Source organism: Canis aureus, chromosome 37, assembly GCF_053574225.1.
Source record: "Canis aureus isolate CA01 chromosome 37, VMU_Caureus_v.1.0, whole genome shotgun sequence".
NCBI classification, from domain to species: Eukaryota; Metazoa; Chordata; class Mammalia; order Carnivora; family Canidae; genus Canis; species Canis aureus.
In genome coordinates, this window is record NC_135647.1 from 17,637,446 (window position 1) to 17,664,080 (window position 26,635).

Sequence of the window (26,635 nt, forward strand, 5' to 3'; positions counted from 1 at the left end):
TGTTCGTGTAGTTGATGAATTATTTCTCTTGTTATCACAGAAGTATAGTGGAATATCTGAGCAATACTTAGAGATTAAAATGCAATCAAGGAGAAAAGAACTAGAAACAATTCCTACATAAGTGTTACAAAAAATAAGTTTGCCAGATAACAAATTTCCAAAATGTTATTTTTCGCAAAGGTCACCTACATGATTATTAAAAATTCAGATCCCTGATCCCAATTCAGGAAGCTTTATGCTAGTTCTCAGGTGGGACCATAGAATCTGTATTTTAACAGGCATACATATATTTTTGCTCCTAAAAGATCTTGAACTCTTTTTCCTATCTTAACATAACTCATGACTATTATATTAGGAGCAGTCATTTTTATCCACCCAGTTATTCTGATAGTCCTTTGAATCCAAAGTTGCATAACTAAAAGCCCATCTCCATTCAATTGGTGGTTTTAAACTATAAAACAAACAGGATTGTCCAAAACAATTCACATTTTTGTAACTGAAGTCGATAATCTTTTCAGTAGCCTCAGCAAACTAATTGTACTTATTTTCTCTCCATACACTAAATATTACTGAATGCTAATTCTCAAAGTTAGAGGCAGCATCATCTATCATGCAGCCAAATCCTGCTTTCCAAGTAAAAAATTAAGGCAAGGAATAAGCAACTTGCCTAGATGATCTCAGATCAACTAGTCAAAATATGCTGTTCTGTCATCTGTTATTAGGCTTTGAAAGAGAACCACCTGAGTCCCAACTTGTAGCCATGACAAAGTAACTGGTACTAGACTTGCCCTCATACCAAAAACAACAGTAAAATTACATAAAATATAAAGGCATCTCTTTTCATTTATTGGACAATAAGCATCTCAGGTCTGTGATTGTTGAAAAGAGGGTAAAAAAGTGATCAGAGTCATGGGCTGGCTTCTGGAGTGGCTAGAACTTTCAGTATAAGAATGTCAGAAAAGGGAGGGTTCCCAAGAGGAGCACCCAGAAATCTGCATCGTGATTCAAGTAACTGTGGGCTTGACTGAACATATACACACAAGATCCCACAAGACCTAGAAGAGATCACCTGCAGGGCTGAGAATGATGCAAGAAGTTATAGAGAGTTGAGTGATTTTTAAGTTCTAGCCCTACCTGAACAGAGATCTCAACAAACCCCATGGGTAATCAGCAAAAACTCATGAAGGTCATGCCTAACAAGGGAAAATGATAACTTATGAGACTGTACAACTAATTCAAAAATAAATAAATATATCTAAAAAATTAATATAAACATAACAAGCCCAAAATGATTGTTCAATTATTTAACTGCCTACCAAAACAAAACTCAAAATTCCTTAAGGGGATACACCATAATCCAAACTTCTTAAAGTATTATAATCTCTAGTATAAAATAACATTTATTAGAGAATGAAGGAATGCAAAATGTTATCCATAATCAAGAAAAAAAAGAGATCAATAGAAAAGACCCCAAGATAATGTAGATGTTAAACTAGAATATATGGATATTAACACAGATATTATAAATATATTTAAGTTCTTAAAAATACAGTCTTAACAGATGGGAGATCAGTGGACAAATAAAAACTATTTAAAACAATAAAAGTGAAAATACTACAATGGGAATTATAATATCCATGATGGAAATTTACTGGATTGAATTAACAGCAGCTCAAAGACAGAAAAAAAGAGGGTCACTCAGTGTGAAAATTCATAAATAAAGTAACCTAATATGAAAACACGTGTTTAAAAGTATTAAAAATTTGAATAAACTTTTGTGACAATATCAAAAGAATCCCCCCAAAAGAGGAGAGTTAAAGATAGCAGTATCAAGAGCAACAATTAAAGAAAATTCAGAGAAATATAATTAAAAATGCAATAAGAATAAAAATTGAATACTGTTTTTTATTATCTTAAAGAAGGAAGTAAGAGTAGAGGAATAACAACAACAAAGATAGGTGAAATAAATAGAAAACAAACAGCAAAATAATATAGACTTAAGTCCAACAATATCAATTATCGCATTACATGGAAAAGGATTTTCAGAATGACGGTTGATTTACCATTAGCAAATACGTTAACATAATTCACCAGTTCAATATAGCTGAGGAGAAAAAAAAATCATATGATTATCTGTTAAACGATTGAAAATCCTTGACAAATTTCAAGACCTGCTTCTGGTAAAATGATTTTTTAAAGATTAAAGAGCATTTTCTTAATGCAAATATATATATATATATATATATATATATATATATATATACACATACATATAATATAAATATATTCTATACAGTTTTCTTCAAAATGAGTTTACTTTGAATTACCTGGGATTCTTTTTGGAGTGACAACTGACATGGTTTATGCTTACTCTCCATGTAGTTTTACCTCCAATTGGAGTCATCTGATTAGAATAAATGGGTCAAAATTTGTCCCATTGCTGAAAGGCTCTAGGTCAGCCTCAACTCAAAAGTGGGAATTGTTATGTATTATAGCATTGACCCAGAATTCCTTCTTGTTGGTCAAGGTAGAATCTGTGAAATTACTAATACATCCTTCTTTATCTGGTTTAATGCTTTGGGTCAAGTGGAAAAGTCAGTTCAGAAATGTTAAGAGAAATCCACCTGCCTGTTTCATATACATTATGATTTTTTTTTATGGGGAATTGTTCAGTTAACTGGATCTGGAACCCTAAAGGGAATGGTTAAAATCAATGCTTAACCTCTGTTTGGAGTTGATTGTAGTCTTTTTTTTTTTTTTTTTTTTTGATTGTAGTCTTAATTAAATCTTGTGTAAGACAAACTGAATGTATTTCTTTTTAAATATTTTTTTAAATATTTACTTATCTATCTTAAAGAGAGTGCGTGGTGGGGAGGGGTAGAGGAAATGGAGAGAAACTTAAACGATTCCCCACTGAGTGCAGAGCACTACTGGGGCTCGATCCCATGACCCTGAGATCATGACCTGAGCCCAAACCAAGAGTCAGGCACTTCATTGACTGTACCACCCAGACATGCCTTGAATGTATTTCTTTCTAGCCTCTGTTGATCAGATTAATCAGAGTGGCTGATGGAATGGCATACTCATGTGCACATTTTCTAGAAGGCAAAATACAGCAAAGTCCAGATAGGTTGGCTTGTAGACCATTAAAAAAAAACAAACAAACAAACAAACAAAAAAAAAAAACAAGTTCTCTAAATTCACAATTCCACAGATGTCACACAAACCCATATACAGTATCTACCTGGGTCCTCCTGCATGGCTTCCCTAAGATATGAGGGACTAGGGAACTTACTGGAACTGTGAGGAATGAGTTCCTTGCTTTTGAACCAAGATTCTTGTGTCTTTTGCTAACGCTCATTTTATGGATGGCAAGATATTTTGTTACCTGGCAAGTAGGGAAAAAGTCTCAGATCCTTCACAGCTATGGATGCAAGGATGTGGGGGGGGGAGCCCTAAGATTATATACCAACATAAACAAATGAACTAAACCATATTTCAAATGAGTAGTATCCCTATAGTTAAGGAACTAGAGGGAAGAACCAACCCAATAATTTTACGACACAATATTTGCACTATGTTCTCAGGCTAAAGGCACAAAAAACTCTAATATATTTTTTACTGGTAAAGTGTTTTGTTTTTATTTCACAGAGGCATAGATTAGCAATTCTGAAACTGCGTTCCATATTCTAGCATTGAGCAAATACAGAAATATAATGTGCATAATGACAATTTTCTGACTGTTAAATAGGGAGTTAGGGGCACTTGGATGGGTCAGTTGGTTAAGCATCTGACTCTTGATTTCCACCCTGGTCAAGATCTCAGTGTCATGGGATAGAACCCAGAGTCAGGCTCCACATTCAGTGTGGGTTCTCTCCTTCCCTCTCCTTCTGCTGCTCCCCTTATTTGCTCTCTCTTTCTCTCTCTCTCTCTCTCAAATAAATAAAAAATATTTTAAAAATTGTATTAGTTTTAGATGTATGGCTTTAGACGCACTGAATAACTTTTGACTGGATGATGAAATTTTACATTGTGGGGTGTTGGGTTTTGTTATATTCCCTCTATAAAGGTTGAATTTTGTTTCACTGTGCAGTTAAATTACTTTGAATCAGTTCAATCCTTTGAAAGCTTGCTTTTAAGCCTTTTTTTTTTTTTTTTTTTTTTTAATCTACTGACAGAGATCCAGAGAAGTCTCTGGATCTGGAGTTACCCAGGGTAACTCCTCCCAACCACTAAACTGACACTCCTGTGAGAATTCTGCCTAAAGCCCATTTATGATGAAATCTTTCCACTCTGGCTGCTGGGAATGCAAGCTATTCACAGGCCGGGATGAGCCCCAGGACTGTTCAGACTTCTCCCTTTGATGGTTTTTTCCTTAGCCTCAGGTAGTTTTCTCTCCCATGTATGGAAGTCAGTACTCAAAGACTCTCAGGACCTCTCTATAGGTCCTGAAGGTTTCTCTTTGTGTAGCTTCCTCCTCTTCAGTACTTAATCTTTTTTTAAATCCTTTAAATATAACTGAGGTACGACATCATTTTAGATTCAGGTTGTACAACATAAATGTTCAATAGTGCAGAGTGGTGACCACAAGAATTCTAGTTAACCTCCATCACCACATGGTTACAGATTTGTGTGTGTGTGTGTGTGTGTGTGATGAGAATTTTTAAGATTTATTCTCTTAGCAACTTTCAAATATACAATACAGAATTATTGACCATAGCCATCATGTTGCACATTACATTCCCAGGACTTATTTATTTCATAGCCAGAAGTTTGTACCTTCAACTACCTTCATCCATTTCACCCACCTATGCCCCCTCCACCACTGTCAAACACCCATCTGTTCTCTTATATCTGTGAGCTGTGGGTTGTTGTTTTTTTTCATCACAGATACGTGAGATCATACAGTATTTGCCTTCCTCCATCTGACTCATCTCACTTAGCATAATGCCTTCAAGTTCTATTCACTATTTTTGCAAAAAAATATTACCTTTTTTTAATGGATGAATAATATGGGTACTTCGGTTCCTTCTTTGTCTTGGCTATTGAAAATAATGCTGCTATGAACTTGGGTTGCATATATCTTTATAAGTTAGGATTTTTATTTTCTTCGGATAAATACCCAGAAATGAAATTGCTGGGTCATATGGTAGTTCCATTTTTAATTCTTTGAGAAATATATATATATATATATATATATATATATATATATATATATATACTGCTTTCCACAGTGACTGCACCAATTTACATCCCTACCAATAGTGCATGAGGGTTCCCTTTTCTCTACATGCTTGCTAACACTGTTTTCTCTTGCCTTTTTGTAATAGTCATTCTAACAGGTGTGGGATGATAGCCCATTGTGGTTTTGACTTGCATTTCCTGATGATTGGTGATGTTGAGCACCTTTTAATATATCTTGAATTTTGCACTGTGATCTCCTCCCTCTCAATTCAATGAAGCTGTCAGTTCAATCTGCTGGTGCTGAATTCTCTCAGATGTACTTTTCTGCAACCTTCCTAACTGCCTTATTTTTTAAAGATGTCTTTAGTTATCTATCATCTAGGTAGAAAGCTGATGAAATTAGTAGATTACTTTTTTGTTTTATTTTCTTTCATCAAGGGATCACCATCCTGTACTCCCAGCTGTCCACTGTTTAAATCCCTTCTAACATACTTTGCCCAGGTTAGCTTGTTGTTTAAGATTAGAGGGTCAAATCCAGTCCCTGTTATGCCATATTGATCAGAAGAGAAAGTAAGATATGTACAACTACTTCTGAAAATTTTTTCAGCTAAATCTAAATGTATTCAAACACTATGACCCAGCAATTCTATTTCTAGGCATTTTCTCAAGATAAATGAAGACATGCTCACAAAAACACTTATGAGAATTTCCATGGCAGCTTCATTCATAGTAGCTAAAAAATGGGACACAACTCCAATTCCAATCAATATGAAAATGTATAAACAAATGTAGCATATTCAAACAAGAAATATGCTTGAAGGACCCCTGGCTGGCTCAGTGGGTTAGGTGTCTGCCTTCGGCTCAGGTCATGATCCCAGAGTCTGGGATCAAACCCCACGTGAGTTTTCCTCCTTACTGGGGAGCCTACTTCTCCCTCTCCTCCTCCAGCATGCTCTCTGTTGCTATCTCTGTTTCTCTCTCAAATAAATAAAATCTTTTTAAAAATATTGCTCAATAATAAAGAAGAATAACTTACTAATACTACACAACAGCATGGATTTATCTCACAGATATGCTTGGCGAAGCAGGACACAAATAGTATCTGCTCTATTATGCATTTACATGAAATTCAAGAGCAGGCAAAACTAATTTACGGTGAAAAAAACATCAGAATCTGATTGCCTCTAAAAAAGGAGATTAATTAAAAAAGGGAGCAAGGGAACGTTCTTGTGAGATCAAATATTTTTTATTTTTATAGAGGTGTGGGTTATGAACTTAAGAATTGTTCAAAACTCATCAAATTTTTAATTCAAAATGCATGTATTCTGGGGCACCTGGATGGCTCAGTTGGTTAAGCATCTGCCATCAGTTCAGTTCATGATCCCAGGGTCCTGGGATTGAGCTTCATTGGGTTCCTTACTTGGCAGGGAACCTGCTTCTCCCTCTCCCTCTCCCTCTGCTGCTCCCCCTGCTTGTGCTCTCTCTGTCTCTCTCTCTCAAATAAGTAAAATGTTTTTAAAAATGCATGTGTTATATTTGATATAAAGTTTCCCTGGGACGCCTGGGTGACTCACCAGTTGAATGTCTGCCTTTGGCTCAGGTCATGATCCCGGGGTCCTGGGATTAAGTCCCACATCAGGCTCCTTTCAGGGAGCCTGCTTCTCCCTCTGCCTGTGTCTCTCTTCCTTTCTCTGTGTGTCTCTCATGAATAAATAGATAAAATCTTTTTTTAAAAAGTTTCCCTAAAAAAGAATTACAAATATGTAAAATTTTAGGTACTAGCATTGCTTTTTTGGTGGGATGAATGAACAAATCTGAAGTTACTTTCTGTAATTTCTGTATATATCTATATATTCTAAGCTGGGAGAAATGATTAAATATACTAAAGATAACAGGAGCCAGTTTTCTCATTGCTGGAGAAGAAGATTGCAACTATGGAAAGGAGAAAGTTTAAATTTCACTCTGTAATATTATATTATAATTGTAGATATCAGAATAAATCCACTGTTTTTAATAGATATAAAAATGAATATAGGTATCTCGATATATTCTCTGCTAAAGAAGAAATGACACATCAGTATCATTGACAAAGACTTGCCACCCACCTTGTTTTCTAAACATGATTCTCCACTATAAACAGATTTCCATTAAATAAAAAATTATTTCAGGCTAGAGTAGGGAAAGTACATGGTGATTCTAGAATATCATATTGAACCAGGAAACAAGAAAGTGCTCAAAGAATCATAGAGACATGTCAAAAGGATGTAGGATACAGCTTGATAAAGCTCCCACTCTTCAAAACTCAGACAATTTTTTCATTAAAATAAATACAGATAGTAATATATTAGCATGTCATATGCTGGTATATTGGTTCTCCAAAAGGAAAAAAAAAAAAAAAAAGACCCCTGATTGGCGGTATTTGTTGATTTCTACAGTGTAAATATTCCCATTTACAGTGATCCCAAAGTATCAACATCATGCCCCTGAATACAGATTTATAAAGAGATGCTTAAAATTATTTCTCATGAGTAAGTGTGAGCTGGCCAGATAATGCCGTTATTATAACCATAGAATAAAATAAGGATACATACATTGATGCTGATATCAACAAATGAATGATCAAATCACTTAACAGAGGAGAAGAGAAAGCCCTTGCTCACAATAAAATTTTAACTGATAAAAAATAGAAGAAATGATAGAGTAGAAAACAATGAAAGGAAGCCAACATTAGCGAGGGAGAATTTAATGTTTAATGAGGACTTTGAATGTGCACAATCTCAAAGAATCACTCTACAAGTTATTTATTAATTACAAAAAGGAAAGGAGTGGCTTCAGAATAGAAAGACATGATGGAGATTACTTTAACCAAGTAATTCACATTCAGATCCCCAGAACAGGGCAAACTGACATCATGTTCCTCTGGTCAGGATGCAGTGGGGAGGACCATAACTTCTCCCTCATTCCTTTTGTCTGAGTCTGAGATCTCCAAAGAAACAGAATCAGTAGGATATATTTATATAAAGAGATATATTTTAAGGAATTGGTCATGTAGTTGTGGTAATGGTAAGTTCAGAATCTATAGGGCAAACTGGCAGGCTGGAAACTCAGACAGGTTTTCTATGTTGCCAGGTTTGTTGCAAAATTCCTTCTTCCCCAGAAAGTTTCAGTTTGCTCTTAAAGCCTTGAGTAGATGGGATGAAACCATTCACATGATCCTGGGTAATAGCCTTTATTTAAAATCAACTGATTGTAGCTGTCAGTGACATCTATGAAATACCTTCACAGCAAAATCGAGATTAGCATTTGATCAAACAAGTTTGCACCATAGCCCAGCCACATAAAATTTAACCATCATATCTGCCGAAAAGTCATAATCTGATTCTAATCGTTAACAAAACATTAGATAAATACAAATAGAGGGATGTTTTGTGATGTCACAGACCTCTGGCCTTCAAAAATGTCAACCAAGGGACAAAAAGAAGAGAGGTTAATTTAGGTTAAAGTAGATCAAAGATACGTGACAATTAAATTTACTGTGGGATCTCGATTTCATGTGGCACTGGATGAAGAATATTATTGGTACAGTGATGACATTAGATTACAGAGCATGGGTTAAGCAATTTTCTAATTTTGATCGTTTTGCTGTGGTTATGTAAGAGAGAGTCACTTTTAGGAAGTTTACCCTGTACTATCAGAAGTAGGGTGTAAACCACACCATCTCTACTGCAATCTATACAAGAGGCAGAATAATGACTCCATGGAAGCCAGCACATGTAAACACGTTTCCTTTACAAGACAGAAAGAACTTTGCATATGTGATTGAGTAAAGGATCTTGAATTGGAGAGAATGTCCTGGATTATCCTGGTGGGCCCAATGGAACCACAAGGGTCTTCAAAGTAGAAGAATGAGGAAGGAGAGTCAGAATCAGAGGAGAGGTGAGGACAAAGTAGAGTTCAGAGTGACACAATTACTAGCTTTAAAGGTGCAAGGGAAGCATTAGCTAAAAGAGCTAGAACCTTCTAGAAGCTAGAGCACAGAACCTTCTAGAAGCTAGAATTGTGGCTGCCTATAGAAGCCCAATAAAGCAAGTTGCAGATTCTCCCTCGGCCCACCAGAAGGCCCTCCTGACACACTGATTTTTGCTCCAGAAGACCCATTTTGGACTTCTGAGTTCCAGAGCTCTAAGATAATAAATCTGCATTGTTTTAAGCTACTAACCTTATGGTGATGTGATACAGTAGCAATAGAAAACTAACGTGCCCCCAAATGATTCAGAAAAAAAGTACACATTTATTTGAAACTATATAGAGAGTTAAAATAAAATAAATGAAGCCAACATAAAACATCAGCCAATTTTGGTTAAGAGTCTCTAGAAGTTTCTTGTACTACTCTCAGCACTTTTTGAATTTTTAAAGTAATAATAAAATGAACAGGGACAAAGAAAGATAATGGGCTTTTAAAGATGGAGAAATGTTTACCCTCGAGTGGACTTACAGACTTTGCTTCCAAAAAATCAAGGAAGAGGAGAGTGTGCAGGGTATGAGCAGGGCAGTGTAACTGTGGTGAGTGGTCGCTAGGAATGGGTGATGCAGACAAGAGTTTGCTTTTACAAGTGCCTTCTAATTCTTCTTAAAAAGTAAAAGGGGGATCCCTGGGTGGCGCAGCGGTTTGGCACCTGCCTTTGGCCCAGGGCGCCATCCTGGAGACCCGGGATCGAATCCCACGTCAGGCTCCCGGGGCATGGAGCCTGCTTCTCCCTCTGCCTATGTCTCTGCCTCTCTCTCTCTCTCTGTGTATCATAAATAAATGAAAAAAAATTTTTAAAAAAAGTAAAAGGATGCCTGAGTGGTTCAGTGGTTGAGTCTCTGCCTTCAGCTCAGGTGTGATCCCAGCCAGGGTCCCAGGATCGAGTCCCACACTGGGCTCCCCGCAGGGAGTCTGCTTCTCCGTTTGCCTCTCTCTCTGTCTCTTATGAATAAATAGATAAAATCTTTTTTTTTTAAAGTAAAAAACAAAACACAGGACCATTTTACCTAAAAATCTGTGAAAGGGACAATGATGTACTTCTAGCATTTCATGTAACAATTCAATTTGGGGAGTTAGCAGCCTCAATTGAAAAAGAATTTGCATAAGTTGTAATCGTCTACTATTGTATCGTTTAATATGCTCTATTTACTTGAACAGAGAAACCAGAAAACGAGCAGTTTTTCTCCGAGTATGTCAGCCAGTAGACATTAACCTTTCTCTACTGTCAGTGCTACTCTCTGCAGTTGTTTGGCTTTCTGTTATGATCATCGAAGGCACTACGGAAAGTGTTCAGAACACTCTGTTGAAAACCACAACATTTGAAGAAACTAGATGTCACTTAAAATATGATCCTTGGATAAATATCACATGCTGCTGGCCTTCTTACAAAATGAACACTGAGTTTGTTTCTTGCTGGCTGCCAAGCCTCTTTTATTTTCCTGGAGCCTTCTAGTTAGCAGGTAGTTTGAGGAGACCACTGGGAAGGAACGGATAGCATCCATTTGGGTTACCAAGGTCATGTGCTTCACCTGCCCCCTTTCTTGAATAAGCATTAAGGATGTATCTGCACACAACTTTAAAAAAAAAAAAAAAAAAGCTAAAACAGTTCAAATAGTGAACCTAACTTTTTGCCCTTCCCCAATGAGAGAAACAAATGAGAACATTCATTTCTTGGCCAGCTCCAATGAATTTAAATTTTCCATTAGCATATAATAGGTTTAGATTATAAATCCCTTTGAGCGTGGGAATCAGTGAGGAAAAAACAACACTCTGCGAGCTATGGCCCAAATAAGCTCAAACTGTTATTCTAGAATATACTGTGCCTGTAAAGAGGAAGATAATAAGTTTTATGTGTGTCAATTTTCTTTCTTTCTTTCCTTTTTTTTTTTTAAACAGCAAGATTTTGTAAAAAGCCATTTCATCTCTGAGAGATTCAATGACCATGTTTGATGACAAGCCAGATGGCAGCCGTTCTCTAGACCCAGTGCCAAGAAGCATGACAGGAGCCGCAATTTACCTTCCGCGGTGAGGCTAGCCGCCCAAGCCCAGCACAGCTGCGGGCCAGCAGGCTGCTGCCGGTAGGTGCACGCACACTTGGTTCCTTCCCAACTTGGATGGAGCAGGTAAGAGCCTGAATCAGTACCCAGCAATTATGGAATTGGCATGCACTGCATTGTTTACTCACAGTAATATTCCTACTGGACTTTATTAAAACACCATCTGTTGTCAGGGCAGACAAAGAATCCAAACAGAAATACAGAGCAAGACACAGAGAAGGAGAGAAAGTGAGAGCGTGCATGTGTGTGTTGGAGTCACACATGCTACAGGACTCGGTTGCATTTCTGGGGGGGCCACCTTTGATCCTGGAGGTTATCTTGTAACCCAAAATCCCCGCTCGCTCAGATTTCTGTTTATTGGCCTCCACCATCAGCAGAGCCAAAACAATTTGTGGTCCAAATGAAATTGGCTGTGGCTGAGTCAGGCTGGAATTGAAGGCAGTGAGAGCGTGGATACGTGTGGAACCCGATCACATTAAAACCAAAAATGAGGGAAAGGAAAGGCATCCCAGTGAACGATGCTCAGAGTCAACGTCTGAGTTAATGTTCAGAACATAGGCTAAGGGGTAAGGGATACCTTCGACAATAATACCTGCAGGCCACAAGGAAAAGTGACTGTTTTTTAAATTTTATTTATTTATTTATTTTACAATCAGCTGTTTTCTCTCACTCTTCTGAATCCTGCAGATGGGGATCAGATATTTCTAATACACAGCTGGTCTCTGCAAATGGCCAACTATAATTTTTCACACACCCGCATAGAATTCCAGGTGAAATTAATTAGTCAGAATTTCTCATCAGATAATATACTAATAAAATGTGATGCAAGTAATTAAATATGCAAATACAAGAAAGACAGCATTAAAACTCTGATGTGTCATTTCAATTTTACAAAAAGACATCTGTCTATTTGGAAATTTAGCGCAGAAAAGATAAAGCCCTGAAAATAAAAGTGTAAACGATTCCCGATCCATGTGGCGAAATGAGAGCTGTCGAAAAATGATTCTCAAACAAGCATCGAATACCTTCTGGGTAAAAGAGTTGGCTCATTTAAAATATATATTCAAATATTATGGAGCAAATGAATTTGCAGCATTTGGGGGAAGCCAAAGGGAAAGCTTGCTCAGCATATGATGTCATTGTCCGCTTTGCCTGACACTCAGAACCCCTGATATCCTTGCCAGGATATGAGCAGTCATTTTAATTTACAGAAATGCCGTTTACCACTTTGCAAGCCGTACCAATATTTACAGAGAATCCAACGAATGAATGAAAAGAAACAGCTGTGACTCCTTCCACCTCATTGCCCACTTCATCTCCACCCTCCTCCTCAGTACTGTCTTATTTATGGGCATTTTGTTGAGCAATGGATTGGGTTGGCAACATTCGATACACCGATGCCTGTTTACTAAACACTTCACAATTCCCATTTTGAATTTCCTCTTTCTCAGTTGTGTTTTATGGAGAATACCAGGATTGATTGATGACATTGTAGAGTTATATTTTAAATAGGCTTCAAAATGCATGAACATACCAATTATGTATTTTTTTCTTAAAGCTGTATTTAAGATGGTTTTCAGCCCGTCTGAAACACCATGATTTTGTGCTGATGATACCTTTCTGTTTAATCATGCATGGATGCCACAATTATCAGTTACCATAGAAAATGTTAAAAAAATGAAAAAGATATTATTCCTACCTTCAGGGAGCTTAAAATTTAGTTGGGGAGATATATACTGAAACAAAAGAAAATAATCAGGTTACATATGATGAATGTGGAGCCAACTGGTAGATAGATCTGCAGGAACTCAGAGGAAGAATCAGTCAAGGAAGGAGTTATGCCAGAAGACCTGTCTTGCCTGTCTTTTGAAGGTTGAAAAGATTATGAAGAGCTAAAGAGGGAAAAACAGACACGTCAACTGCAGAGAAAAATGGAGGGGCAGCCTTTGTTCAGATGTAGAAGTCGAAAAAGAAAGGAGGTCTTCAGGGAACACTAAACTGGGTCCTTGGCCCAAAGCAGCAAAGGGAGTGATGACCAAGCAGGAAACACATGGTTTATCCTACCGCCCACAAGGAGACCTACCTTCCTGAGAGCAAAATGAAGGTTTGCATGAAGGAGGAAATAATATCTCTGAAGATATTTTTTGGCTCGATCAAGTTTTAGTACAACACTATCTGCAAAAGGGACCCTATAAATATTTGAAGATCAGAGTTTACCAAGAAAGAACGCATTGGTGTATTGATTGGAATAACTGTAAAATACGAATAATGAGAAAACATTACAGAAGCTAACTGTCCTCGTGATAAATTTGCCCCTGCTATGTGGGAAGACTTTTGCTTAGATTCTACACTAGCAACTGAAGCAAACCACATGAGGATGGATTTTTGATGGTTACCATGACCTGGGCCAGAACAGGTGAGCTCTTGACCCAGGACAGTGAAATAATAATGTTGAATGAACCAGAGCCATGCTTGAAGGAGTCTAAGGTCAAAGACAAAATAACTGTCTCTGGTGTCAGGTCTGAGGGTGAGATCAAACCACCCTCACACCCAGAATAGAAATGTTGTAAAGTCTGAAGCCAGAAAGAGCTAGAATAGGTTAAGAGATGGCATTTGAGTAAGCTGAGGATGGAGGCCACGAAAATGATGTGGTTATCAGAGGTTTGGCTTTATATGGTACTAAGTAGAGGACCAAACACAGGTTTTCCAGAGAAGGAGGAAGGGAGAGAGAGAAATATATTTTATCTCACCGTATACATGGTATTAAAGTTTCTCTTTCATCCTGATAGAAATTGATCTTACCTAAAATAAAAGTATGGACTACCTGTCTTTAACTTTCACCCTTGAATTACATCAGTATTTACTTAATTAGCATGTGACATTGACAAATAGTTAGCCATCTACATAGACTGATTAGACAGGTTGAAAAATATTTTGGGGGGTAAAATATTACAAAAGAATTATTTCCCCAGGGCATAATCTATTGGAAAAAGTGGTAATAAGGTTCTGGTTTAGGGTTTACTCTTGGAGAAAAGCAAGAAAGCTCTCTTTTTGTCATGATAGTCTTTTCTTCTACCTATTAGTCCAAATGTGTGCCCCCTTCACTAGAGTTGGTGTCTCCACAAATACGCTATTGGCTTTTGACATTAATTTACGACACAGGCTCATCCTTTGCTCACCAAATGGATTTAGTTTGGAGACTTCAGAATCTAAAGGGAACACTGGAACAAAATATATTCTTTAAAATATTTTCTCTTGTATAAAAAACAAATATGCAAACAATCTGGAGTGTTTTCTCTGGAGTATTATTGCCAACCTCAACAATTGGTTCCTTATACATATGTGCACGTGGGCATACACTCATGCACACAGCGCCCCAAGATTTTTAACTTTGGTCAAAAGCAAAACAGTAAAAAATGAGTACAACAGAGCTGTGTCTGGTCCCCAACTGTGCCGTCAAGTAGTTCAAATAGTGTGGAGATGACAACGTTAAGCTGTCACCACCCACACCCCCTTGTCCCTTGGCTGAGAAGTTTTGGAAACAATCGAATAAAAATGTCCTACTGGCTTATGTTTACACCACAGTGTAATGTGTTGTGTGTGTCTCTAAAGCAGCTAGAACGTTCTTTCTTCTTCTTCTTGTCCTTCATCTCCACTCCTCCTCCTTCTTCATCTTCTTCTTCTTCCTCTCCTTTCAAATGATAGTGATAAGTATTTAGGGCAAAGGCTTCCATGCCTCTTCTGATAGAAAATGCTGGATTGACACATCATTGCTGTGCTGATCAGTTATAAATTCTAACACTCCAGCATAGAACCCAAGACTAATAGGGCATAGTCCAGTTGTCCTCAACACAGTTTCCAGGGCCCTCTTCTCTGGTTATGGAAATGCTAACTTTTAATAAAAGTCTTCAAATAGAATAAACTATTAGAATAAGTCTTTATATTTAAGAGGCAAGGATGCTAAAACTCTATTTTTGGCATTGCCAAATTACTGTAGTGAGGAATGTTTTCACTGTCTTTTTGATCTGTTATACGTATAAAAGTAAGGGAGTATCCCTGTTCATAGAGAAGGAGTTGAGATATGAGTCTCTTTATATATTGAATTATTAGGAAGAATGGAGAGGATTGAGCAAACAAGACCAAATTTTTAAAAAGATACACAGGTAGCAAAGAGGAAGAATGCAACACAGAAAGGCTAAAAGAGGACTGAAGAAAGTCATGTCACTGACAGCAGACAATATAGCGGACCTGAACATCTTTTCAAACAGTTTCATCAACATATTCTGAGATACAAGCAACAACCTCAGAACATGAGGGGAAAAGTTGAGAAAACAGACAATTGTTCATGTCCTTGGGGACTCCCTGTTGAGAAATAAGGACCTGGGTTTATGGAGACTAACATAGCTAATCCAGCAGTTGGCTAAGTCACTGGGGCAGTCCTGCTAGTGGTCCTCTCCAACTCAATAATGTACTTCTACTTTGGATTAGTTATGTAAAGAAAACCTGGAATGGATCTCCACTCACATTATCTCCAACGTGGGTAGAAAAATCCAAATATATGAAAGCAACTTCAAATGGAATGTTGTGAGTTGGGAAAGAATAAGAAAAAAAAACAAAAGCTGTGGAAATGTCTTTGCCTCTCTCTGTGTGTCTCATAAATAAATAAATAAATAAAATATTCTTGAAAAAAAACAGAGAATAAATAATGAATTGGGTTTGAACTTCAGTGGAGAAAATTAGAGTCCAGAATTTAATAAATAGGATAAGATCAAGGATAAAATATGGCTGATGATGGGGAAAAAATGCTGTGTTTTGCGGGTGGGGGAAGAAAAAAGAAAATAAACCCAGAATAAATAGACCTGAAAGTAGAACAAATTCTTTTATCAAGAAATTATACACATATAATGAAAAATCCTTTAATGTATAAAGCACATTAAAAAACAATGGAGCAAAGATCAAAAGACAATCAAAAAGATTTTGGTATAGAAGTAGACTACAGACTATCACTTGGGGTTATAAATAGTTTCCCAATACAGATTAAAGCCAGACATAAATGCAAGATACATCGGAGTCGGAGTATTCAGCTGCTGGGGTATTTGTTCATTTTCATTCTTCTAGGAGAATATCTGAGAGATTCTCAACTTGTCTACACTTCCTTAAGTTATAGGGAAACTTACTCCATATTTAGTTCTAAGTGATATTTAGTCATTTGAATTAATGGGAAGTGTGGGGGAGAGTGTCCATGTCATTTTAGTCTTTAGTTACTGGAGACATAAATTAATGGTGAGGATAGTCAAAATTCAGATGTGATTGGTGTGGGGTGGAGAAGTACACCATGAATTAGGCAAAAGGTAGATCTGGTTTAAGCCTTGTGGGGTCAACTCTTTTCCATCTCAGTGACCTTTACCAAAGCAACACTTTTTTTACTCATTTCAAATGAGTAGTTTATATATAGGGAGAATACAATGTTATTATCATATGCTGCACTAGACCAGAAAATTTGACTTCAGAAATTCTGTAATTCTTATACCAATAAGGTCACTGAAATAGAAAATGACTGTAATCATTCAAAATCTGGCAATTAACTACATCTGCATATGGGAAGAGGAAAAATGGTCATACTGGGCCAGTTACTAAGCAACCACTTTGTAGCACCCTATCTCACCAGGCTGGAAGAGCATAAAGAAACAATGCCCTCCTATTAGATCCTATTAACCCCTTACAAAGGGATACATAACCAATGCAAAGATGGCAAGTCATTTCTTTAACAACCTGCTGGTAAATGGGATTTTGCATTTCTATGATTCTTCTTCCCTTTGTCCTGTATTAAATTTTAACATTTCTTGAGACAGACCACATTGGGTATCATGAAAGCTACAAAGGATGAATGAATGAATGAATGAATGAATGAATGAATATATTAAAACCTTACAGGTGGTAGTGCACATATTTTGCCCTTGACATTCATTCAGATAAAACTAAACAGAGAAGATTATGATAATGATGATGATGATGATGATGTAGGCTTCATGCCCAGTGTGGAGACCAGTGTGAGGCCTGAACTCATGACTCTGAGATCAAGACCTGAGCTGAAATCAAAAGTCGGGAGCTTAACCGACTCAGCCACCCAGATGTCTCAGAGAAGAATATTATTACTAATTTTGAAATACTTACAGTTTAAAAATATTTATCTATTAAAATACAAAGCTTGTACTGGAAACCAAAAAAATACATGAAAAACAAGTGATGTATGGAAGTGTTGAATCATTGTGTCGTATACCTGAAACTAATTCAACACTGTATGTTAACCAATTGGAATTAAAATAAAAAGTTAAGAAAAAGAAGCATCTGGGAAAAAAATCAAAGCCCACAAATATTTACATTTACTAAAAAAGAAGACACACAAACATATTCCAAAAACTATTCTTAGGGGCAGCCTGGGTGGCTCAGTGGTTTAGGGCCACCATCAGCTGGAGGTGTGGTCCTGGAGACCCGGGATCAAGTCCCACGTTGGGCTCCCTCCATGGGGCCTGCTTCTCCCTCTCCCTGTGTCTCTGCCTCTCTCTGTCTCTGTGTCTCTCATGAATAAATGAATAAAATCTTAAAAAAAAAAAACTATTCTTAGAAGAATTATTACAATTGCCAAAACCTACTGGAGATATGACAGTTCCCCAAGACAGTATACTCTTTTTGCCTGATTCTATTTGAAGAGTAAATTGGACCCATGATTTCAGAAAAAAAATGACCACAATCTGTGGGTAACGGTCAATATGTATTTTATTAGCCTAAAGGAAAAAAAATATATATATATATATATCTGTTTTAAAAGGCCTATAGCTGTTTTTCTTGAAGATTATTCTAAAAACTACATCCTTACCTGGAGCCAATTTTGAAATGCAAATTATTGGTCTTTTTGCCATACCTACTAAATCAGATTCTGTAGGTGATGTCCAGGAATATATGCTTTTGGAAAAAAAGCACCCTAGGTCATCCTTACTTAGGTCGATGAGAGTTTGGCAACCATTTTGTACAGTTCTAAAAGACTAACTTAAGACTATTCTGGCATCTAACCTACAATGGTACAAAATTTCACTTTGTTAAATGAAATGTATTTCCAACCTGGATTGCTTTATTTTGGGGATATAGGTACTCTTTATAGATTTGATTGTGTTGTCCATGGGAAGCTAAAAATGTTACAATCCTAAGGGATATAAAACTATGCCTATCTGTGATTGTCATCTTGTTCAGTTAATAAGAAGTAATAACAATCATATCATCTTGGGAAGTAACATGAGTTGTGGTGACCATTTTCACCTTGACAGCTGAGCAGGAGGCTCTCCAGAGATTCTTTTCTGAGAAAAGCAAAATCCCAAAGCCAAGTCTTACTCAAAGTTAAAGAAAAAAAAGTGTCATGACTATAGGCACAATGTAAGTCCAACAAAACCCGAGATGTATCTTTCACTTGATTCTGCTTATGGAATGTGTAAATGAATGGAATGGAGTAGAATATTTTTTTCCTTCTATTATCATTTTAATATTTTAGGTTTATGTTCTTTTTCTTTTCTTTTTTCTTTTTTTTCCCTTCCCTGGGAAACAATAACATGGGGAAGGGGAGTTTTGGGAAGAGGGAGCAAACCACCGAACTGCCAACCATTCTAGAATGAAATGTTTTCATAGTATAGGAGTCCATTAAGGGATCCAACAGATGGAAGTAAGCTAATTACAAGAAACTAACCAGCTCCCCTCCCCTGAAGATGGCATTCAGTATTGACCTACTAAAAAGATAAACACCAAACCCATCTATCATCCCAGGGGTTGGTGCTTGCCCTGTACTAAAACAATGTGGAATGTGTTGGCACTAGTCTTGTAACATGTTCTACCTCTGGGACAGCGTCGATGGATCCGAGGATGAGTCTATCACACTGAGCAACGCAAACATGTTGAAGCTCTATAACATCTGTGCCAGAACTTTTTCTGTCCTTATAAATCATTTCCCAGCTCTTGCTGGGGCAACAGGAAAGACATTGCTGGCATATAAATGTAAATGATTGCATGTCCTCTGGATTAGAATAATAATCAAGTTGATTTACGGGCTATGCACAGTTCCCTGAATAAGTCTGAGAGTGAGGAGTGGTTTTAATGGGGCAGAGAGCGTGGCTTTTGCTGAACCATTCACAGAGAATGAAAATCATAAGCCATCACAACGTATCCATCACAACTTTCTGGGTAGAAATTACCATCAACATGTGGAAATACACCGGAGCGAGAATGGATGCCACACACCATGTCAGTGCAATGTCTCACTTCTTCATGTCCTATTGTGGCCCAAATAAATTGATCTATACCAGCAGAGCAGACACATGAGTGATGTGCTCATTTCTACTGTCCGTCTTATGTGTTTCAGTACTTTGCAGGGGTCAAGAGGAAACCCAGAGCAAAACCTCTCTGACTTTAGATTTCGAGAAATGATGTTGCTCGGCTTGGATAGAAAGAAATGAATCCCTAAAAGCAATAAACTTCCCTATATTTTTTGGAGCCTAGGCAAATCTCAATGTTGTTCTTTCCTCCTTCTCATTTTCCTCCTTTTCCCCTACCTCCTCTCCTTTCTCCTCCTCCTCCTTCTTTTTCTTCTCTTCTTCCTCCAGGACTGTGCATTATGTTTTTTTCAGTACTAGTGATAAACAGATAAAGAATTCAAGCTCCTGAAACATTGGCTTCTCTTCAGTTTTAGAATAGCTCTGTCCTTAACATAGTGGCACATACAGTCATTCCAGAAAGCACTGAACATGAACATGATTTCCGTCAACAAAGTAACAGGGGAAATACTCATTATGAGTATCCTCATTCTCCCAGAAGTTAGAAGTTTAGGTTCCTCACTTAACAGCCAGTATTGGAATCATAGAAGTTTATCCACAATTCCCTAGAAGCTAGTGGAAGTTCTAGTTGATTTCCTTTCCAGAAAAGGGAGGATTGTCATTACTACAGACCAATAAAGGAAATTATTTTAGTGGCAAAAAAAGCAATCTGACAGATGCAATCTCACATACAGGACAAAATGTTTACGACCATGCTTAGAAATCCACGTTCTCTGCTCTCCTTCTCCATTGTACAGAGAGATTACAAATGTTTCCTGAATTTCAGTCACCAACAAAGAGGGGAAAATAAGTCATAGGTCTTATAGATGTTTGAAGGGCCTGTGACCAATTCATTGCCAAACTCAAATATTTCACTTGAATATTTAGCCACATTTAACAGATTTGATGAATTTACTTTTATTGGCCTTTTTTTCCTCATTATATTCTCTGACATTTTTAGGACCCTTCATGGGTTTATTTATCTATCTGTGTATTTACATAGATAAAAATGTATGTGCGTACGTTTGTTTCCATTACTTTTTATTGTGATGATTATATTATTAAACATTCTTAAATATAATTCCATTATTACACTTGAGAATCATTTTTAGATTAGCTAACACTAAATGTTTCTGTTATTGCCACACACAGGTACAAGCACAAGGTCACATCTATTGATGTGTAATTAGATTACATGTAATTAGAGGAATTGGCATGTTTCCTGAATGAGCAAGTTAACTTTTTGGAGAGTAAGATATTTGTTATTTTCTGATCATGGCTCCAAAAATATCTGCTGAGGTGGCATTGTAGGCAAGTTCTTCTTCCTGTTCAGATATTTCTGTTAGGATAGCTTCTATAGTGTATGGTGAAAGCTGTATAACTCCACTTTCCAGAATTTATCATGAGGAACAATCCAAAATGTTACTAGGTCCATGCATAAAGATGTTCTCTGCGGTATTGTTTGCAGTCAGGAATACTTTGAAACTGTATAAGTGTTCAACAACAGAGGGAATCAGTGTGATATATCATACTGAATAAATATATAACTTCTAAAATAGTTTCATAATACTGATTTGGGAACCAGAGAGCAACTAGGAAAAGAAAGGTGGTGATATAGCTATTAATAAAAAGCAAAAAAAAAAAAAAAAAAAAAAAAAAAAGAATAAAAAGCAACAAACAGAAGTGCCTTTTTTGCTCCATTACGTATGACTACAGTCAAACACCACCCAAATGGCAGGGGAAGTCGCAGTTTCTTCCCAATTGATGGCTTTTACAGCTTTTATCTTGCTCGTTTTTAGCCTATTATTTTTATAATTGAAACTATTTTGGAATATCAGGGCATTCATCATTGCAGTTTTTTATGGCACCATCATGATATTTCTGTAACGCACTTTAGAACCAAATATCTTCTTGAACCGATACTTTTTTTTTTTCTAATATAATTCTCATATGTAAAGTTTTACTTTCTTTTCTTTTCCTCCTCTGGTCTTAGGATGAGCAGCAGATTCCTCATCTTCTGGGTTGTCCAACAACACATCACTCCCCCATTGTCCCAATCCCACCCACACCCCCACTCCAACTATAATAATTTCAATGTCTCTGGTAAAAGGAAAGTAGCTTCCCTCAAAAAATGCTTAGTATTCGTGTTAGTGTTCTATCACTGTATAATGAATCGCCATACACTTAGAGACTTAGAACAACACACATTCATCACCTCACCATTTCCCAAGGTTGGGAGTTTGGAGGTGGGTTCATTAGCCATCCATCCAGGATCTCCTCAGGCTGAAACCAAGGCATCCAGTGGTATTGCCATGCCATCCAGAGTTCAGGGTCCTCTTCCAAGCCCACTCTTATTGCTGGAAGACTTGTAGCTGTAAGCCTAGAAGCCCTACTTTCTTGCCATTCATCATCGGAGCATGCTTTTAGCTCCTGGAAGCCACCTCCCATTCCTTGCCCCATGGCCCCCTCTTTACTCCTTCAAGACCAGCAGGAAAAATTCTCCTTCATGAACTCTAACTAGGTCTGACACAACACAGTGTTGTCATGAGAGTGACTATCTTGTGACCTTGCTCATGACTATCCTGTGACCTTGCTCACACCAGACAATCTAATAACCCTATTTGCTGAAGGGGAGGGGACTCCATGGGGCACGTACAGCAGCAGGTGGGAATCTCAGAGGCCATCTCAGAATCCTGCTTACTCCTATCTAGGCTCTAAAAAAGATATTAAAAGATTTCTTCCCAAGAGAAAAATTATTACATAGGATATAAAATATATAAATCAAAAAATTAAACACAGTGTACAGTCCCTCGATTTCTATAGAGCAAGGAGGAACAGAAATGAAGAATATATCATAATGCTATCTGTGATTTATGGGACTAAGAGCAATCCCTCGGTGAAAAATTAATGACCTATTTGGCTTCTGGAGAATTTTTTTTTTTGGTTAAATATATTAAATTGCTAAAGAACTCATGTCTTATTAAGGAATGAACTTCTAGTCTGTGACCTGCTTGCATTTCCTCAGAGGTGAGTGTTTTTGTTCAGGTATATCTCCAGGGTGGCTCCTGCAAAATATGGCAGAAGCTATAATAACGAAGGGCACACTCTACCTAAAATGCATCCTGCTTCTATTCAGCTCTGTTCCATATATAAGAGCATTAATATTTATAGAGTAGCCCATTTGAGTCTGAAGCGTGCCAAGGCAGTCAGCCCCATGGGCACACTCACCAAACAGGTGGTCATCTACTTTCTTCCATTGTGCAGGTAAATCAAGAAAGGTTTTCTGAGGCTTCATGACAGATCAACGATGTGACTGGGATTATAATTGAGCCTCTAACTCTTTGCTTGTGTGCTCCTTGCCACTATAAAGGAGAAGGCGAGTGCCATACTAAAATTTTGAGTTATGAAAGCAATCTGAATTAAACTGAAGTAACAAAACGAGCTCCCACTTAACTCCCCCAAGAGGGGGGAAACCAGGAAATGCCATCAACTCTTGTCCTCAGTGAATTTACTGAGTGTTTAGACACAAACACAAACACATCGGGGCTTTATGTCCCCAGCTGTCAAATTCATTGTGATCATCTCCATTTAGAATCATGATTTTGCAAACCCATTCTAGAATGGACTCTGTTTTTCCAAGTTGGTTCCTTCCAAAGACAGCAGACCACAACTCTGTACTCTGTGAGCAATGCAACATCACTTAGGATAATTACTTAACTCTCTGGGGTTTCTGGCAAGCACCCACCTGAAAGCACACCTTTAAATCCTTTTAACGTAACTCATCTCCCTGCTAATGGAAATTTTAGCCTCATCCCCTGTCTGGATTGACTCATACCAAATCAATATGCTTAGAAGTTACTAAAACTCGTTTAGTTTTGCTATTATACACAAAACTTTTGTTTGTCAGGAATTTCTGTTTTCCAAATTCAAATCAAAGCAATTTCATTGGATTAAGGGAAAAAAATCATTTCCTTCCGGGAGTTAACCAGTACCTTCTCAAAATGTTTCTTCAGCAGTATGACTAGCATTCCTCCTTTCTATTTTTTTTAAAGATTTTATTCATTTATTCATGAGAGATACAGAGAGAGAGGCAGAGACATAGAGGGAGAAACAGGCTCCCTGCATGGAGCCCGATGTGGGAATCGATCCCAGGGCCCTGGGATCAAGCTCTGAGCTGAAGGCAGATGCTCAATTACTGAACCACCCAGGTGTTCCCCCTCCTTTCTATCTTATTATTCTTTTCATGCTGTTGATTTTAAGTGGTAGATGCCTGTACTTTCATTTTTAAATCTCACTGTTTTTTCATTCCTTCTAGTGAACTCCTTCAAATAACCTCTAAAGGAATGTCTAATACCTTGGCATACAATGGTAGATTTTGGCATGTAATTATTTTCAACCATGTTTAAATAAGGGCATCAAATCAAATTGTTATATATAAACTTAAGTAATTATGCAATATTCTATTAACAAAGATTCTAAAAATACACATTAAAACTAAGATATTTAGCTCATCTACCCTAATTAATGGCTTAAGCTGCAGCCTCATCAAACATCAAACTGACATAGGTCCTTGGTCCACAAACATAATTAATCATTTTCATCATCCAGGGAGCATGTTGCACCATGGGTTTCTCCCTCTCTGGCCATCCTGAGATTCGGATTCAGTAGGTTCAAAAGTCTTCATGCTCTTTATTAATTACGGACACTACTGAGTAAGATGATTTTTTTCACTGTTTTCATCGAAGACATGGATGAAGACTTTTATTCCAAATGTTTTTTTCTCCTTGAGGTATATACTTTATGGAGAATGACGGCATTCAGAAAGATTTAGCATTATTTGCTATAAATAAAATTCTCTCCATCAATGTATATACCCCAGTTAGAGTTTTTATCTAATTAATTTCAGTTAATTTCTCAATATAGAAAATTTGCCCAATCTGACTACAAACTGAATTTATGAAAATATTTTTTGATCTATCGATCTATCAGCTGATCTTTCTATCCACCTGTCTATGTGCTTACTTATCATCTATCTGTCTATTGACCTACCTATATTTCACCTATTGGCCTGAATTTTTATTTGGGTTGCCTTTCTTATAATACTTCTTACCTAACTGCCATGCAAATCCATTTTAATAAGTATTTGCACTTCTTTGATTGATCTCCTAAAATCAGAAAAATACTATCAGTGATCTATCAATATGTATTTATTACCTTCACCGCTATCCAGCTTGCATGGGTTCCTTTGAATGGTAGAGCATACTTCAGTTTGGTAACCTTACACAGACTAATGATTTTATTCTAGGACATACAGTTTCCGAAGGCCACACACACACTCCAATACGACAGCAGAAATTAAACAGACTAATCTTAATATTGTGTGATCCTGATCCCTGCGGATGAGATAGCTTTCCACGTAAATTGTCCCAGAAATGAAGAGAATGGGAAAAAAGTACTTGAGAATGTCTGTTCTCTATGTTTTCCCCAGTGCCTCCTGCCACACCTTTTGTTCAGAGCTTTCTTAATTGGCATTACTCAAGTATAGATAATTGACTGAGAGTATGACCTTGTTCACACCAGTGAACTTGTTCTCCAGAGAAGAAAACCGATACAGCCTTCTTTGTTATCAAAGAGTGAAGAAATGTGACAATCTGGGAACTGGTTTTAGGGCCCCATCTGCTAAACCAGAGAGAAATCAAGATTTTACAGTTCTATAAATATTTTAGTGTATCCCATCATTTATGAACTGTGGCAGCTATCATAAAACGTCTCTGACTTTTGTTACAACTGCATATAAGGCCAGAAAATTGCATCTCGTGGTAAACCATAAAAACCTAAGTAAAAGCACCATTCCTTTCAGTATATTCTAAAAATATACAACCTCCCTGTCAGTACATGGCAGACTAGTTACCATCCCAGGATGCCTGTTTCTTTCTCATTTTTTTATCTGATCCTACCCTGGTCTTTTCAAGTCCTTCTGTAGTTCAGTATCTTTTTATGTTTCATAAATAACAGTCATCGCCATAGAACAGCTGAAATAGATTTTACTTTGTCACAATAGACTATAAGCAAGAGACACGGGGTGATGATAATGCAGCCATGCAATAAGCTTTTGTTCTTGACCTAGTGTCTAATTGCTCAGGAGGTTATTCCTGCTTGGTCTCTCTTGAGTTCCTTTAATGTCAGGATTAGAATAATTTTGTTATGAAATGGTCAGCAGATGGATAAGAGGCGACTACTCCTAAGAAACTCAATAGAAGAAAGATAAATAAAGCTGACTTGGCAGTTGGTGATTTGTAGGTTGTTTCTATAATTAAAATAAAATTAGAGTTAAAATAGTGATTTGTAGATTGTTTCATCTCCTTATTCCATACACGCTTGTCCCCTGACTTTTTAAGATGTTTTGTGATATTTATGACAATTTAACTCTTAAATATGTTTTGATCCCTCTGATGGCCTGTGAAACATGTAACTGCTTTGGGGATCATGTCACATTTCAAGGAAGACAACATATTCCAATTGGCATCATTTGAGCAGACAACAGATTATTTCTCTTATTTTGAGGCTATCGGTGGATAGACTCACTAATGTTAACATGGTAATAGAACCCAGGTTTTGCAGTCATTGTAGGAACCTGAGAGTTCCCACTGTATACTGATACACAGATGATGCTGTGTGGATCATATCTGGGGGAATTAGGCAATAATACTACCTCTGCTCTTTGTTTCTTACACACGAATGGATACATGATTCTCAATGTCCAAATTCTGCCTGAATATTTGTCATACAAGTCAAATACTTCTCAGGTTATATTTAATGTGATTTCTGACCCCCCTAAAATATGTTCTTCTATTCTCATTTTCTTCCCTATAAATAAGTCGCTTTCATTTGCTATAAATGATGCCAGGCTAATACTTGGATGGAAATGTGAACTTGAGACAACGAGATGCCAATTTATGGTCCACGTGTACAATCTGGGCACCCTGAGCTGCAGGTGACCACCCCATGTGCCT